General features: G+C 37.0%; 1 non-coding gene across 1 annotated transcript; it reads right to left on the bottom strand.

Annotated features, from left to right (window-relative positions):
- Positions 1-5,406: 5,406 nt before the first annotated feature.
- Positions 5,407-5,512, bottom strand: LOC115698380 (small nucleolar RNA R71). Its single transcript, XR_004008131.1, has one exon. It is a non-coding gene; the product is annotated as a small nucleolar RNA R71 (small nucleolar RNA).
- Between the last annotated feature and the right edge of the window lie 9,738 nt (positions 5,513-15,250).

Raw genomic sequence — 15,250 nt, 5'->3', positions numbered from 1 at the left:
ACATGTCGGGGCGGTTAGGCCTGGAGCGTACGATCCTCGGGACAGCAAGGCTGATTTTTGTAACTGGTCGTTAGACGACCCTTATTTTATGTAACAGTTAAACAGTTAAAACTTTTTGTAAATAATTTTATAATCGGGATCCCGAGTCTTTTGTAATATTGTTTTATAAGTTTAATTAAAAAGCAAAATTTTAATTAATCACGTTTTTCCATAAACCTCGTTGATTAGCAACGAGCTGCACAGTACGTTTAAAAATCACGTAATACGCCTATGGTAGTTAGGGTGTTACAGTAATGCTCCTTCATGCATAATTTTACCTACTACTGATGCTACCCATTTTGAGCTAAAACCCTCAATTATTCAATTGTTGCCATTATATTATGGATTAGATAGAGAAGATCCTTAGATGCATGTGAAAGAATTTCATGAAATTCGCTCAACTTTTCGATTTAATTTTTTTTTTTTTGATGAATCGGTTAAACTTAGGCTATTTCTTTTTTTTTTTTTATGAATCAAGTGAATTTCATTACTCCAAGAAAATTTGTACAACACTATAGCATTCTCCAACAAGAGAATCTAAATAATCTCTAATATTTACAAGGTTTCAAACAATATTCTATCTCTATTGGTAATTTTTTTAGGCCAAATACAAGAAATTTGGCACTTTGTAATATTCTTGACTTGTGCTATGATTATATCACTTTTTACAACTTTGTTTTCCCATAAAATTGAATTTCGGGAGCACCACAATGTGTACACCAAAGCTGCAAGTGCAGCAGCCATTACACCTCTTCGAAACTTGCTGATTTTGGCCTTTCCAAGCCATTTTATTACTCCTGGCAGCGACCTTCTGCACATGTTCCAGTTCAGCCACACCTGAAATTGATTCAAGCAAACCTGCCTAAGAGAGCAGTTGAAAAACAAGTGCTCCATCGTTTCTTCTTCCCTACTGCACAATAGACAAGTTTTATCAATTTTGGGTTGGTATTTGGCTATCCTATCCTTTGTCTTGAGTTGGTTAAGCATGGCCATCCACATAATAAACCTATGCTTTGGATAGTTTAGCCGACTCCAAACAATAGTCGACCAATGCTCCTTTGTTTCGGCAGTGATGAGTTTTTGATAGCCTTGAGTAATTACATACTTGTTACTCAAAAGCTCCCTTTCTTCTAAATCATAGAGCTCTTTCACTCTCTCTTTTATTGCCACAATCTTTTTCCAATACCAACTATCATTTCTTTTAGCTTTGTAATCCCACCATGATTGTTCTTTTAAGTATACACAATGCACCCATTTCACCCACATATTATCTTCTTTTTTTAGCAATAGCCCAAACATATTTAAACATAGCAACAATATTCCATTCAGTTACCTGTTTGAGGCCCAAACCCTCTGCTGATTTCTCCTTGCAAACAGTCTTCCAAGCTACGGCAGCAACCCCCTTGAGTTGGTGGCTACCACTCCACAAAAAAGTCCAGCAAATAGCCTCTATTTCAGCAACAATTTTCTTCGGCAACACCATTATTTGACTCCAATACGAGTGAATGGCCATCAAAACAGAGTTAGTGAGCACCGCTCTTCGTGCAAAAGTTAGATGTTTAGTACTCCATGTTCGGATTCCAGCTACCATTTTCTCCACTAGCAATGAACATTCTAATGAAGATATTTTCTTTGGGCAAATTGGTACTCCCAGATACCTAAACGGCACCTCATATCTCTTTAATCCAGAAGCATCAAGGATTCGTTGGATGTCTGTGTCACTCATGTTATTGCAATAAACAGAAATCTTTGAAGGGATAGGGAATAGACCTGATGTTTGAGAGAATAGATTAAGCCCCTGCAGCATAAAATAAATGCTTTTGTAGTCTCCATTATAGAAAAGCAGAACATCATCAGCAAAACTAAGATGATTTAACTTCAGATCTCCACATCTCTCATGGAACTTGAAATCTTGCTTTGAACTTATCTTCTTCATTATCCTGGACAGATATTCCTTACCCAAGACACAATAAGGGTGACATGGGATCACCTTGTCTCAATTCCCTTTTTGCCTCAAAGAATCCATGCATTGATCCATTGAACATCAAATAAAACCTTGGTGTTCTGACACAAAACATAATGAGCTTGACGAATCTTTCTGGAAACTTGAAGGCACTACACTTCTCCTCAATGAAATCCCATTCTGGTGTATCATATGCTTTTTGTAGGTCTAGCTTGATCATGCAATTGGGCTTCCCACTTTTCCTCCCATAATATCTTATGAGATCCTGACAGATCATGATATTCTGTCCAAGAACCTCTCTTGCACAAAACCACTTTGATTTTGAGATACAAGGAAAGGCAAGACAGATTTCAGCCTTTTGCATGTCAGTTTGGTAGCTGCTTTATAAAGCACATTGCAGCAGGCAATAGGTCTATAATCAGCGACTGTGTTAGGACACTTACTTTTAGGAATAAAAATCAACACAATCGAGTTTATCTCCCTAAGAAGATTGCCTGAGTGCAAAAAGGATGTTATAGTTACGCAAACTTCAACACCTATCAGGTCCCAATTATCCTAAAAGAAAAAGCTAGAGCAACCATAAGGGCAAGGAGCTTTATTTCCAGGATTCGCAAAAATTGCTTGCTTCACTTTATCAAAAGAAAATCTCTGAAGAAGCATTTTTGCTTGTAAGGCCGAAACAGTGTTCCTTTGTCTTATAACCGACTGTAGCACTTGTCTACTATTATGCATTTTGCTCCCAAGTAGCATTTTATAATAGTCAAGAAACATGGCTGAAATGAGGTGAGGTTCATCAGTTCTTACCCCATTCACATCTGAGATAGAGAGAATACAATTTTTACTCCTTCTAGCCCGAATGCTATTGTGACAAAAAGCCGAGTTTGTATCCCCCTCTTTGAGCCAAGACAACTTTGCTTTTTGTTGTAAAAATGATAAATAGGCCGCCTATGTTGTAGCAAAAAGTTCTCTCACCTCAGCCTCTTGCTCTTGCAAAATCTCATCAAAAGGATTCTGTTGCAAAGCATTTTGGCACTCTTGCAGCTGGGTTTTTGCACGATTTGCAGTAGCAGGCAAATCACCAAAGTGTGTGGCATTTAGCTGTCGAAAAATAGCTTTCAAAGTCTTCAGTTTTGCAACAATCTAGAACATTTTCGAACCATATACAACCTGTTTCCAACTTCCAGCAACCATATTCGCATACAATGGACGATTAGACCACATTCTAAAGTAATGAAATGGTTTTTTTCCTCCTAAAATGGCTTCCCGTACCGTGACCACAGCAGGAGAATGGTAAAAAATCCCCTCGGATTGGAAGCATACTTCTGCAGCAGTAAAGGTAGCCATCCATTCAGAGTTAGCAAGCACTCTATCGATCTTAGAATATATCCTATCCGCTCCCTTTTGTTGATTACACCATGTGTAGTACTTGCCTACATATTTCGCATCTTCAAGTTTGCATTCCTCAACACATTCTCAAAATGCCAAGGACTTTTTAAACCGAACCCTGCTGCCTACTCTTTCCTCTTTTTCAAGTATGTCATTGAAATCTCTAAGGACCATCCATGCATTATCACTATTAAGCTCTTTTAGATCCCTCCATAGCTCCTTCCTTCCATCCTCATCATTAAAACCATAGACAAAAGTCACAAAAAACTTGGTTCTTTTATCTAAAGTTTCAACTAAGAGATGAATCATTTGACTAGTACATTTAAGTATAGTGACAATAATTGAATTAGGATTCCAACACACAATAATCCTTTTCCCTTTGTGCCAAGCAATAGTAGTAGTAAAACACCAACCATTAAACATTCTCAAGTACAAGGCTCCAAGATTCTGAGCCTTCACTCTCGTCTCGAGGAGACCAATAAGCCCAACTTTTTGATTACTAATCAATTGCTTGACTAGGTTTTGTTTTTGTCAGGAGTTGATTGCTCGGACATTCCAACATAGAATTCTATCCATGAGTTAGAGAGGGATCTCCCCCCACTCCTGTATCATCAATCTTAACTTGTTTCCCCTTCTCCTCAATCAACTTCTTCCTTATTTCATCTCCCTGACCGTCCTCTTTTTCTTCCAAAAGTTGGAAAGAATTGCTTGTGGTTGCTGCCCCACTTGCATTCTCTGTTCTAACTCTATAACCTTTAGTGACTTGCTGAAAACCATCCGCATCTACTAATTCTTTTGGCTTCCCCTCTTTTACAGTGTTCTTGACCACCCATTGTTGTTTCTAGCGAGGTTCCTTCTTCCTACAATCATCCGTAACATGTCCCATTCCATTACAATTAGCACAAATGACCAGTTTCCATTCATAAGAAATGGACACTGTTATGGTGCATCCATTTTTATCCTCAAATTCAATGAGCTCGGGTAGCTCTTGTTCAATTTCAACTTCTATAAGGACCCTTGGAAAACATAGCTTTTCTCTATTTTTAGTGGCTTCATCTACGATAACTGGTTGGCCAACCTGCCCAATAATCTTGAAAAGAGATCTTTCCCCCCAATACTTCAAATCTAAATCATCAAGATGAACCCAAATTGGAACCATCCTAATATCCTCTTTTTTGACATTGATTGAGGTTTCCCAAGCCTTCATCACAACCAGCCCGCGGTTAAAGAAAATTTATCCCCCTTGTAGCACTAGATCTCGATCCATTTCAGAGTGAAATCTGATTATAGAGACACCATAGGAAACCAGCCCAACTCTTTCTATCTTCTCAAACCACATTCTCCTCACAAAACCCTTAAGAATAGCTAAGGTTGGGTTTGCACCAAGCACATTGCATACAATTGAGGGTTTCCAAAATTCAACCTCATCATGAATATCATCACTAGTTATCTTAACTCTGTTTTCACATCTTTAGTAAAGAGACTACGCACAACTAAACTAGATCTCAGAACAGGGGGATTCGAACTCTTACCTTGACAAATCTTGGCCGAGCATTGCTCATTAGCTGCCAAGAAGTGCCCAAAGTCCTTTCTGATATCCTCCAGTTGCAAAATCTCCTAAAGAGATTATTTCGGTGATAGAGGCTCTGGTTCCAGCAGTTTTAGAATCCTATCGACATCCACTAACTCCTCCTCTTCAGCATCCAAGAACTCCATGGGAGCAATTCCAAGCACTGCATCCATTGACTTTGTTTTGTGCACATCACACACAGAGTTTGGTCCCTTTCTTTTTGTAATCTGAGTCGATACCGCCTTCCCTCACCCTCTTCCCCTTGATTTTTCCATAGCTCCAGCCCAAAGCTGCAAGAGTCGATACCGCCTTCCCTCACCCTCTTCCATTATCATTAAAAGATAAGTCTAAGGCATGGTTAAACTCTCTCCCTAATGGAACTATAACTACTTGGGAAGAACTTCTTAATAAATTCTTGGCTAAATTTTTTCCAATGTCCAAAAATGATAATTTAAGAAGAGAAATCTCTGAATTTTATCAAAAGGATAATGAAGATTTTATGAATGTTGGAAAAGATTCAAAGATTTATTATTAAAATGTCCCCATCATGGTTTTGAAAAATGGAGATTAGTAAAATATTTTCATGATAGTTTAACCCTTACAAATCGACAAATGATTTAATCTATGCATACTGGAAAATTTTTGAAATTGCAAGGGTAAGAAGCATGGGATGCTCTTGAAGAGTTATCTATTAATTCCCAACAATGGAATTATTATGATCCTAGGTCTAGATCAAACAATTCACCAAAGAGGGGAGGAAAATATGTGTAAAAGATGACTTTGACATAAGAACATCAATTGAAAAATTAGAGAGAAAAGTAGAAGTCTTAGTAATAAGTCAAACTATGAATTCTCATGTGCAATCTAAGAAAGATGTTTGTTCTTTATGTCCATGACACAATGCCCAATCATTTCCTTCTTCCCATGAAACATTTTCTGAAGAGGCCAATACTTTATATTCGTATGGTAAGACTTCTGATAGTCCACTCTCGTCCACTTATAATCCTAATTGGCGAAACTATCCGAATTTTTCTTGGAGGCAAAATCAGCCTTAAATTAACTAAGGGCAACCATTTAACATGCCAAACCAAAGTCATGCCCAACAAAACCAATCTTACTCTCAGCAAAGAAAACCTTCTTTAGAAGACACTCTACAACAGTTCATGCAATCTACCCAACAAATCCTCCAAAATCAGTCTCAATCTATTGCAAAACTCGAGACTCAAATGGGTCAAATTGGAACTACTGTAACTGAAAGAGAAAGAGGCAAACTTCTTAGCCAACCCATTCCAAATTTGAAAGGTCAATATGAAATAGGAATGCCTAGTCACAATGAAGAAGCCAAATCTATTTCAACTCTTAGGTCTGGAAAGAATATTGTCAAACCTGATTATACCCCTCAAGTTGAAAAAGATAAAGAAATAGAAAAGAGTCAACCTAAAAGTTCTAATATAAATGACTTACCAAAAGATGATGTTCCGATTCTTCCTACTATTCCAAAAGTTCCTTTTCCACAAAGTTACTTCCACTCATGAAAGAAAATCAATACAGTGACATCTTAGAAGTTTTCAAACAAGTAAGTATAAACATCCCATTCTTAGATGCCATTAAACAGATTCCTGCCTACTCAAAATTCTTGAAGGACCTTTGCACTTTGAAAAGAAATACTAATGTTCCAAAAAAGGCATTTTTAACTGAACAAGTTAGCTCTATAATTCAATACAAAAGTCTTGTAAAATACAAAGATCCTGGTTGTCCCACGATTTCATGCATCATTGGAGATCACATTATTAACAAGGCTTTACTTGATTTAGGTGCTAGTGTGAATTTATTGCCTTATTATGTGTACAACCAACTTGGCATAGGAGAATTAAAACAAACTTCTATAACACTTCAATTAGCTGATCGTTCTGTGAATTTTCCTAGAGGTATTATAGAAGATGTTTTGATTAAAGTGGATAAGTTTTATTTCCCTGTGGATTTTATTGTTCTTGATACTCCACCTGTTGAAAATGCTCATGCTCAAATACCTATTATTTTAGGTAGACCATTTTTAGCTACGTAATGGTGTGTTGAAACTATCTTTTTGGAAATATGACTATTGAATTGAATGTGTTTAATATTGCTAAGTCTGTTCAGTGTGAAGAAATACATTAAGTAAACATGATTGAAAATATTTTTGACATAGAAGGATCATTTGAAAATTGAGCAAAATATTTTTGTATGAATTTGAATATTGATAAATTTTTAGATGAGGTGAATCTTTTGTTAGAGTCTGTACCTTTAATGAACATTGAACATTGGAAGACCAAAATTGAACTTCTTTCACCATTAGAACATGTTCAATCAATTTCTGAGACACCAAAGTTAGATCTTAAGCCTTTACCAGAATCTTTGAAATATGCATTTTTAGGAGAGTCTAATACTTACCCTGTCATCATTGCATCTGATTTAGATAAAGAGCAACAAGCAAAATTGTTAGATGCCCTTAGACAGAACAGAGAAGCCATAGGTTCGACCATGGGAGATATTAAAGGAATTAGCCCAACCATATGCATGCATAGAATTCATTTAGAAGAAAGTTCAAAGACCTCTCGTGATTGCCAAAGAAGATTACATCAAAACATGAAAGAGATAGTAAGAGAAGAGGTAATTAAAATGTTAGATGTAGGTATTGTATACCCTATATCTGATAGTTCATGGGTTAGTCCAATTCATGTTGTTCCTAAGAAGTCAGGGATTACTATTGTTCAAAATGAGAAAATGAGTCGATCCCTGCTAGAGTACAAACTGGGTGGAGAGTGTGTATAGATTACAGAAAGTTAAATAATGTAACAAGGAATGACTTCTTCCCCTTACCCTTCATTCACAAAATGTTTGAACGTCTAGCTGGCCATGCTCATTATTGCTTTCTTGATGGGTACTCGGGATATAACCAAATCCCTATTGCCCCCGAAGATCAAGAAAAGACTACCTTTACTTGTCCTTTTGGAACCTTTGCATATCGTCGCATGCCTTTTGGTCTTTGTAATGCTCCTGCAACCTTTTAAAGATGTATGATTGCAATATTTTCTGATATGGTTGAAAGAAATCTTGAAGTGTTTATGGATGATTTTTCTGTATTTGGATCCTCTTTTGATGAATGTTTGCACCATCTTTTCCTTGTTTTAATTCGTTGCAAAGAAAAGAATTTAGTCCTTAATTGGGAAAATCTCATTTTATGGTTAAAAAAGGAGCTACTTTAGGTCATGTAATTTCATCTGAAGGAATAGAAGTTGATAAATCCATGGCAGATCTTATTTCAAAACTTCTTCCTCCAAAAATAGTAAAAGAAGTTAGATCATTCTTAGGCCATGCTGGCTTTTATAGAAGATTTATAAAAGACTTTAGTAAAATTTCACGCCCTTTATGTCATTTACTTGGAAAAAAAATGCTTTTGTCTTTAATAATAAATGTCATGCTGCCTTCAATAAACTAGAAACTCTTTTGACCATTGCACCCATTATTCGACCTCTTGATTGGAATCTTCCTTCAGAAATTATGTGTGATGCTTCTGATTATGCTATTGGTGCTGCCTTAGGACAAAGACTTGAAAGAATACCTCATGTGATTAACTATGCTAGCAAATCTTTAAATGACTCTCAATTGAATTATTGCACAACTGAAAAAGAATTGCGTGTTGTTGTTATTGCCTTGGAGAAATTTAGATCTTATCTTCTAGGATCTAAAATTATTGTCTATTATGATCATGCTGCATTGAAGTATTTGTTGTCTAAAAAAGATGCTAAAGCTCGCTTAATTCGTTGGATCCTGCTTTTTCAAGAATTTGACTTAGAAATACGTGATAAAAAGGGATATAAAAATGTTATTGTTGATAACTTTTCTAGATTAGTTGTCAAAACTATTAATGAGTATACTCCTATCATTGAAACTTTTCCTGATGAACAACTCATGCATGTATCCTCTTTGCCATGGTATGCAGATATTGTAAATTATTTGGTTACTGGTGAAATAACTTCTCATTGGTTTAAACATGATAAATCTAAATTCTATTCTGAGACCAAAACATTCATTTGGGATGATCCTTATTTGATTAAATATTGTCCCGATCAAATCATAAGTAGATGCATTCCAAATTGTGATCAATCTAAAATAATATCTTTTTGCCATGATCATGCATGTGGAGGACATTTTAGCGGTAAGAAAACTGCTGCAAAAATATTGCAATGTGGTTTCTATTGGCCTACAATCTTTCATGACACTTATGTTTATTGCAAATCTTGTGAACAATGCCAAAAGTTAGGAAGTTTAACTAAAAGAAACATGATGCCTTTAAATCCTATTCTGATTGTTGATATATTTGATGTTTGGGGCATTGATTTTATGGGACCATTTCCTAGCTCTTTTAGAAATTTGTATATTCTTGTTGGAGTTAACTATGTGTCTAAATGGGTTGAAGTTGTTGCATGTCAAACAAATGACTATAAAGTTGTGCTTAAGTTCTTGAAAGAAAATATTTTTTTTCCCGTTTCAGTTCGCCATGTGCTATCATTAGTGATAACTGTACACACTTTTGTAATAAGCCTTTTGAGCATTTAATGAAACAATATGGTATTACACACAAATCGCTACACCTTATCACCCACAAACTAGTGGTCAAGTCGAAATATCAAATAGGAAGATTAAGTACATCCTAGAGAAAACTATCAATTTAACTAGGAAAGATTGATCTTTAAGACTCATTGATGCATTATGGGCATATCGCACTACATATAAAACACCCATTGGGATGTCACCCTATAGACTTGTGTATGGAAAAGCATGTCACTTACCTGTTGAGTTAGAACATAGAGCCTACTGGGCCATCAAACAGTTAAATTTTTCTATAGACAAAGCATGTGAGAAGAGGAAGCTTCAACTGAATGAATTAGAAGACATACAGGAATGATGCATATGATTATTCAGAAAAGTACAAGGATCGTATGAAGCTCTACCATGATAAAAATATTTTGAGAGAAGACTTCTCTCAAGGTCAGAAAGTCCTTTTGTACAATTCCCATTTGCATCTATTCTCAAGTAAGTTGCGTTCTAAATGGACTGGTCCATACATTGCGCGCACTGTTTTTCCACATGGAGCAATTGAAACAGTGGTATTGTTTTCAAAGTTAATGGACAAAAATTAAAACCATTTTTAGAATTAATATCTGCTGAAGTGGAAGAGATCCTTCTTGAGGATCCTGTTTACTAAGGTCATTGATCTCTTTCATGTACTCTTGGTAAGGTATTTTTATTTAGTATTTATGTTTTACTATAAGTATGTATTTTATTTTTGGTTACTTTTGTTCCCTCTCTTCAAATGCTCCAAGGTGAGGTATGACCATTCTAAACTCTAAACTCTTGTACTTTTCTACGTTTCTCTCTATTTTTGTGATTTCTTACATTGACGACAATGCATGAATTAAGTTTGGGGGTGGTGAGTTTTCTTGGTGTTTTTTCTTCACTTTATCATTTATTTAAGGGGGTAGAATAGCCTATTTTTTTTTTTAGCTTCTGTGTTTTTTTTTCTTTTTCTCTTAGTTTAAAAAAAGTGTTTTTAATTTTTCTTTTGCTCGAGAACTAACAAAATGTTAAGTTTGCGGGTAGGGGTGTTCGCGGTTCTAGTGGTGTGGTTTTTGAATATTTTTTCAAACCAACCCATACATGTGGTTTTTTCAATTTCCCAAACCACACCTGCCCCGTGAAACTTTAAAACCACAAAAACTGCACCGCAAAAAATGGTGTGGTGCGGTGGGATTTTTACGGTTTGGACTATCACTAAATAATTAAACTATCGCAAATACAACAAAGCTTGAGCAACACTTGTCAAAAATACCATAAGGCTTGAAAATAAATCTGAAAAAAAAAACGTTTCAAGTTTACACAATACAATAATTATTGGGCTTAGGTTGGGCCTTAACATATTGAACCTAAATAAATATAAAAAAAATAGTATTTTTATAGTATCCGGTGCGATACAGTTTGAACCGCATATTAACAATTGAAAATTGCAAACCGCACCTATAATGACGGTATTTCATAATATGGATTAGTAAAGGCAATTAGCACTAATTATTGACATTTTTATAATTATTAGTGGATTTAATTATTTTTGGGTCCCATTGTTAGAAATGGGCATTAGAGTTATAATTTCTCAATTTCAGAGATTTTATTAAAACTCTAGGGGTATTATTTATGTTATATGTGAATTAAGCAATTTTTTATAATTTTTGCTCGACGATAACGAAAAATGTGATGGATGGCTAGTTTGATCACATGGGAAGTCTAGCACCTTATTTCTTAGTGGGATGAATATTGGAGGAAATAGAATACCGAGTTTGAGCCGGGTTATGGTTTTTGACCATTTTACCCCTAGGCTTTATTTTAACTTAAATTGTAAGAAAATGGCATTTTGGTAAATTGGATGTGAAGGTTAGGTGGCAACCTAGAAATTTAACACCTGCCCATTGCTTTTTCAGCAAGGATTAATTAACTTAATCCTTAATTCATTTAGAGAAAAATCAAGAAAAAGCCAAAAAAATAGAACAACCTCTCTTTCCCTTCTCTCTCTCTTCGAACCAGCCAAAAGCAAGGGGTTTGCTGCTGATCTTTGCTGTTTTCAGCAAGGAATTCAAAGGGAATTCAAGTTGAGGTAATCCCTAGGTCAATTGTTCTTAGTTTTTCAAGCTTTGGTGTTTGTTTGAGTTTGTGATTTTGAGTTATAGGGGCTGTTAGGGTTTAATTTGTTTTTGGTTCGAATTGTGAGCTTTATTTTTGTTGATTTTAAGCTCTGGATGTTAGTTTTTATGTATGGTGATGGAATTACACAAGTTTGAGATTTGAAACTCAAACATAGGTCTTTAATGGCATATTGTGATTTAGTGTGTTAATCTGAGTTTTACTGGTTGGAATATGTTGTGTATGCCCTGTTTAGGTACTCTAGAAAGTTTAGTGGCAATTGGTTGAGTTTTGAGCAAGTTGGAGGTTGTTTGGGGAAACCTGGTGCAAACCAGTTAACCGGTTTGCCACGTCCTGTAAAACCAGTTAACCGATTTTGACAGATTCTCCGAAAAACTCTTTTTCTCAATTCTTGTCCAATTTCTGTGTCTTAGTTGGGTGTTTCCCTGTTTCCTAGGTTAGTGTAATTCCTAGTGATAATACAGAACCTTGAGTTGTAGGTTCGGGTTTCACGGATTAGGGTTTTGGACATGTGATTTACCCAATTTTATTATGTGATTAGGGCATCCATCCAGCATGAGACTTTCCGTTCAAATCGGCCAACTCACTTGAATCAAGAAAGAAGGTAAGAACTGTGTATAATGTGTAATATGAATATGCGAATATGTGTATATGTTAAGTGTATATGCATTCTTATATGTTTGTTACACTACCAACACTTGTATGGGTATGGTACAGAGTGCATTGGTATAGTGTATATTGTTAAGGAGTACATTACGGTGATACAAGCACAAGTACGGCAAAGTAGAGGGTGTGTGGTATATCACTCAGTGGTACTCAGGGTATGGATCAAACCCTAACAACACTCGTGCAATGAGGTACAAGTGTATGTGGTATAGTGGTTGTACCCTAGTATGGAACATTCCTACATATCTGATAAGCCTTGTAAATAGGTGTTATGGGCGCCTAGATACAAGTCGGTATTATATGATATGTTATATTCTTTTCTTACTGAGTCCGTTGACTCACAATTCTACTTCCATGTGTAGGTAAAGGAAAGGCGAAAGCTGAACATGAGTGAGAACTAAGCTGGGATGAGGTTGTATATGTCATGGTGGCGCGACCTGGAGTCTTCAGTCTCGGGACATCTGGGGTTGTTATTTTGTAGTCGTTGTGCAACCTGGATTATGTATTTTGTATATTTTGCAAAAAGTTTAGAAACGGAATCCCAGCACTTGTAAATGATTATGTAAAGTTATAAAGTTTTATATTTAATATAAAATTTTTAATTGGACACAATTTTTGAGAAAATTCTTTGATTAGCAAAGATAACACTGTAATTGAAAAATCACTGTAGCGTGCCTTAGCATTAGGGAGTTATAATTTTGGTATCAGAGCCGCCAGGTTTGTTTACCGAAGCTTGCCAAGACATGTACAATCTTCATTAAAAAAAGCTCGGCTCACGGTTCAGTAAGCACGTACTTTTTTATTATTATATGTGATTATTAAAGCATGTTAGGAAGCATATTAGATTATAGTTATTTATTTTAATTGCGTTTCCTTAAAATCCATAAGAGCGTTATTAAGTTTTATGATCGTTGTCTGACCTGCCTGGCTTATGGGTTCGCAGGCTAAGTCCTATTAAATGGACGCCCAGCAAAATACAAGAAGTTAGGGTAATAGGGTTAACACCAGAGGCGATCAGGGAAATCAAATTCCCCAGAATCCCCGTGGTCGCGGCCAAGGCTGTGGCATAATTCAAGGTAGTTATCCTGTTAATCCACCACAAGCTCCTCCACATTGGGAGTAGAGGTTTGTGGAGATGCAAGATCGTATCCGCCAGCAACATGAAGAAATTTTGAGACTAAGGCAGCAGGGTCCTCCTGCAATGCCTCCGCCACAAGCTCAGGTCGTTGTAGTTCCTACGGTGCAAGTAGAACAACCTTTTGCTGGCAACCGTATGGAACCGTTCTACGAGAGGTTTCATGAGCAAGCACCTCCATTGTTTATGGGAGGTCCTAATGTGATGAAGGGTGACCAATGGCTCACAGTGATAGAGCAAGTTTTGAATTTCATGGGGGTAGTTGAAAATGATCGGGTGACCTGCACCACTTTCTAATTCCAGGAAGACGCTCTCGTGTGGTGGAAGTTAGTGTCCCTCACCGAGGACGTCACTGTCATGACCTGAGAGGAGTTTCGGGAATTATTTAATGCTATGTATTACAACGCAGCAGTCCGTAGTGCTAAGCGGAAACAATTCACTGAGTTAGTTCAAACTGAGAGTATGTCAGTTACTGAATACACAACAAAGTTTGACCGTCTTTCCAAGCTAGCCTCGGGTGTTGTGCCTACAGACTTCACTAAGAAAGAAAAATATTTTCCCGATTTGAATTTAAAAATTAGACATGATCTATTGATTACTACCAATGAGGCAACATCATATGCGGAGATGGTTGAGAAGGCTTTGCAAGCTGAGGGTGCGGTTAAACTTCTTCAGGAGCCCTGTGTGACACCGAGGGTTGGTGGGACCCCCACTCTTTCTACTCCTGCTTATGGTAGGAATAGTTGTGATTCCACCACTGACTAGAAGAGAAAAGTTACTCCAGCATCTGGTTGCTCAGGGTAGAGAAAGCGGTTCTATGGGGACCAAGTCAGAGGTGGACGCCAGGGTTACTCTTACTCTGAATGCCCATATTGTAAGAAACATCATTCCGGCGAGTGCAACCAGAAGATATACTTTCAGTGCGGCATGGTGGGGCATTTCAAGAAAGATTGCCCTTAGGCAAAGAAAGAAGAGCAGAATCCAGAGGCAAAACCCGTACCTGCTCGTGTGTTTACCATCACTCAAGCTGATGCTGGAGCCAGTCCTTCTGTGGTGACAGTGTAGCTTCTTGTCAACAACTCCTTTTATACTTTGTTATTTGATTCGGGAACTACACACTCATATGTGGCTACACGGGTAATCGATCTCTTGGGTAGGCCATGTGATTTGATTGAAAGAGGGTTTGGAACCCTAATGCCTAGCGAGGAGTTGGTTATCTCCAATAGGCACATTAGGTCTATGCCAGTTAGAATCGAAGATAGGGAGTTGAGTGCTGACCTTATAGAGCTGGAATTAACATAGTTTGACATTATACTTGGGGTGGATTTTCTGTCCAAGTATTCGGCCCGTATAGACTGTAAGCACAAAATGGTAAATTTTCAGCCAAAGGGCAAGGATCCATTTGTTTATGTTGGATCGGTTCAGGGGTCTCGAATCTCTGTCATTTCAGTGTTAAGAGTCATGGATCTACTACACAGTGGATGTGTAGGATTTTTAGCGGTTGTGATTGACTCCAGCAGACCTGAAACACTTGGGCTTGAGGTAGTCAGAGTTGTTAAAGATTTTCTCAACGTATTCCCCAAGGAATTGCCGGGATTACCGTTATAATGAGAAATAGACTTTGTGATTGATTTGGCACCTGGAGGCGAACCTGTTTCAAAAGCTCTATATAGGATGGCTCCAGCAGAACTCAAGGTGATAAAGCTACAGCTTCAGGGGATGCTTTATTTATGGTTTACCCAACCCAGTGTATCGC

Source organism: Cannabis sativa, chromosome 7, assembly GCF_029168945.1.
Source record: "Cannabis sativa cultivar Pink pepper isolate KNU-18-1 chromosome 7, ASM2916894v1, whole genome shotgun sequence".
Taxonomy (NCBI): Eukaryota; Viridiplantae; Streptophyta; class Magnoliopsida; order Rosales; family Cannabaceae; genus Cannabis; species Cannabis sativa.
The sequence above is the reverse complement of the archived record's forward strand: the minus strand, read 5'-3'. Positions and strand labels throughout refer to the sequence as shown.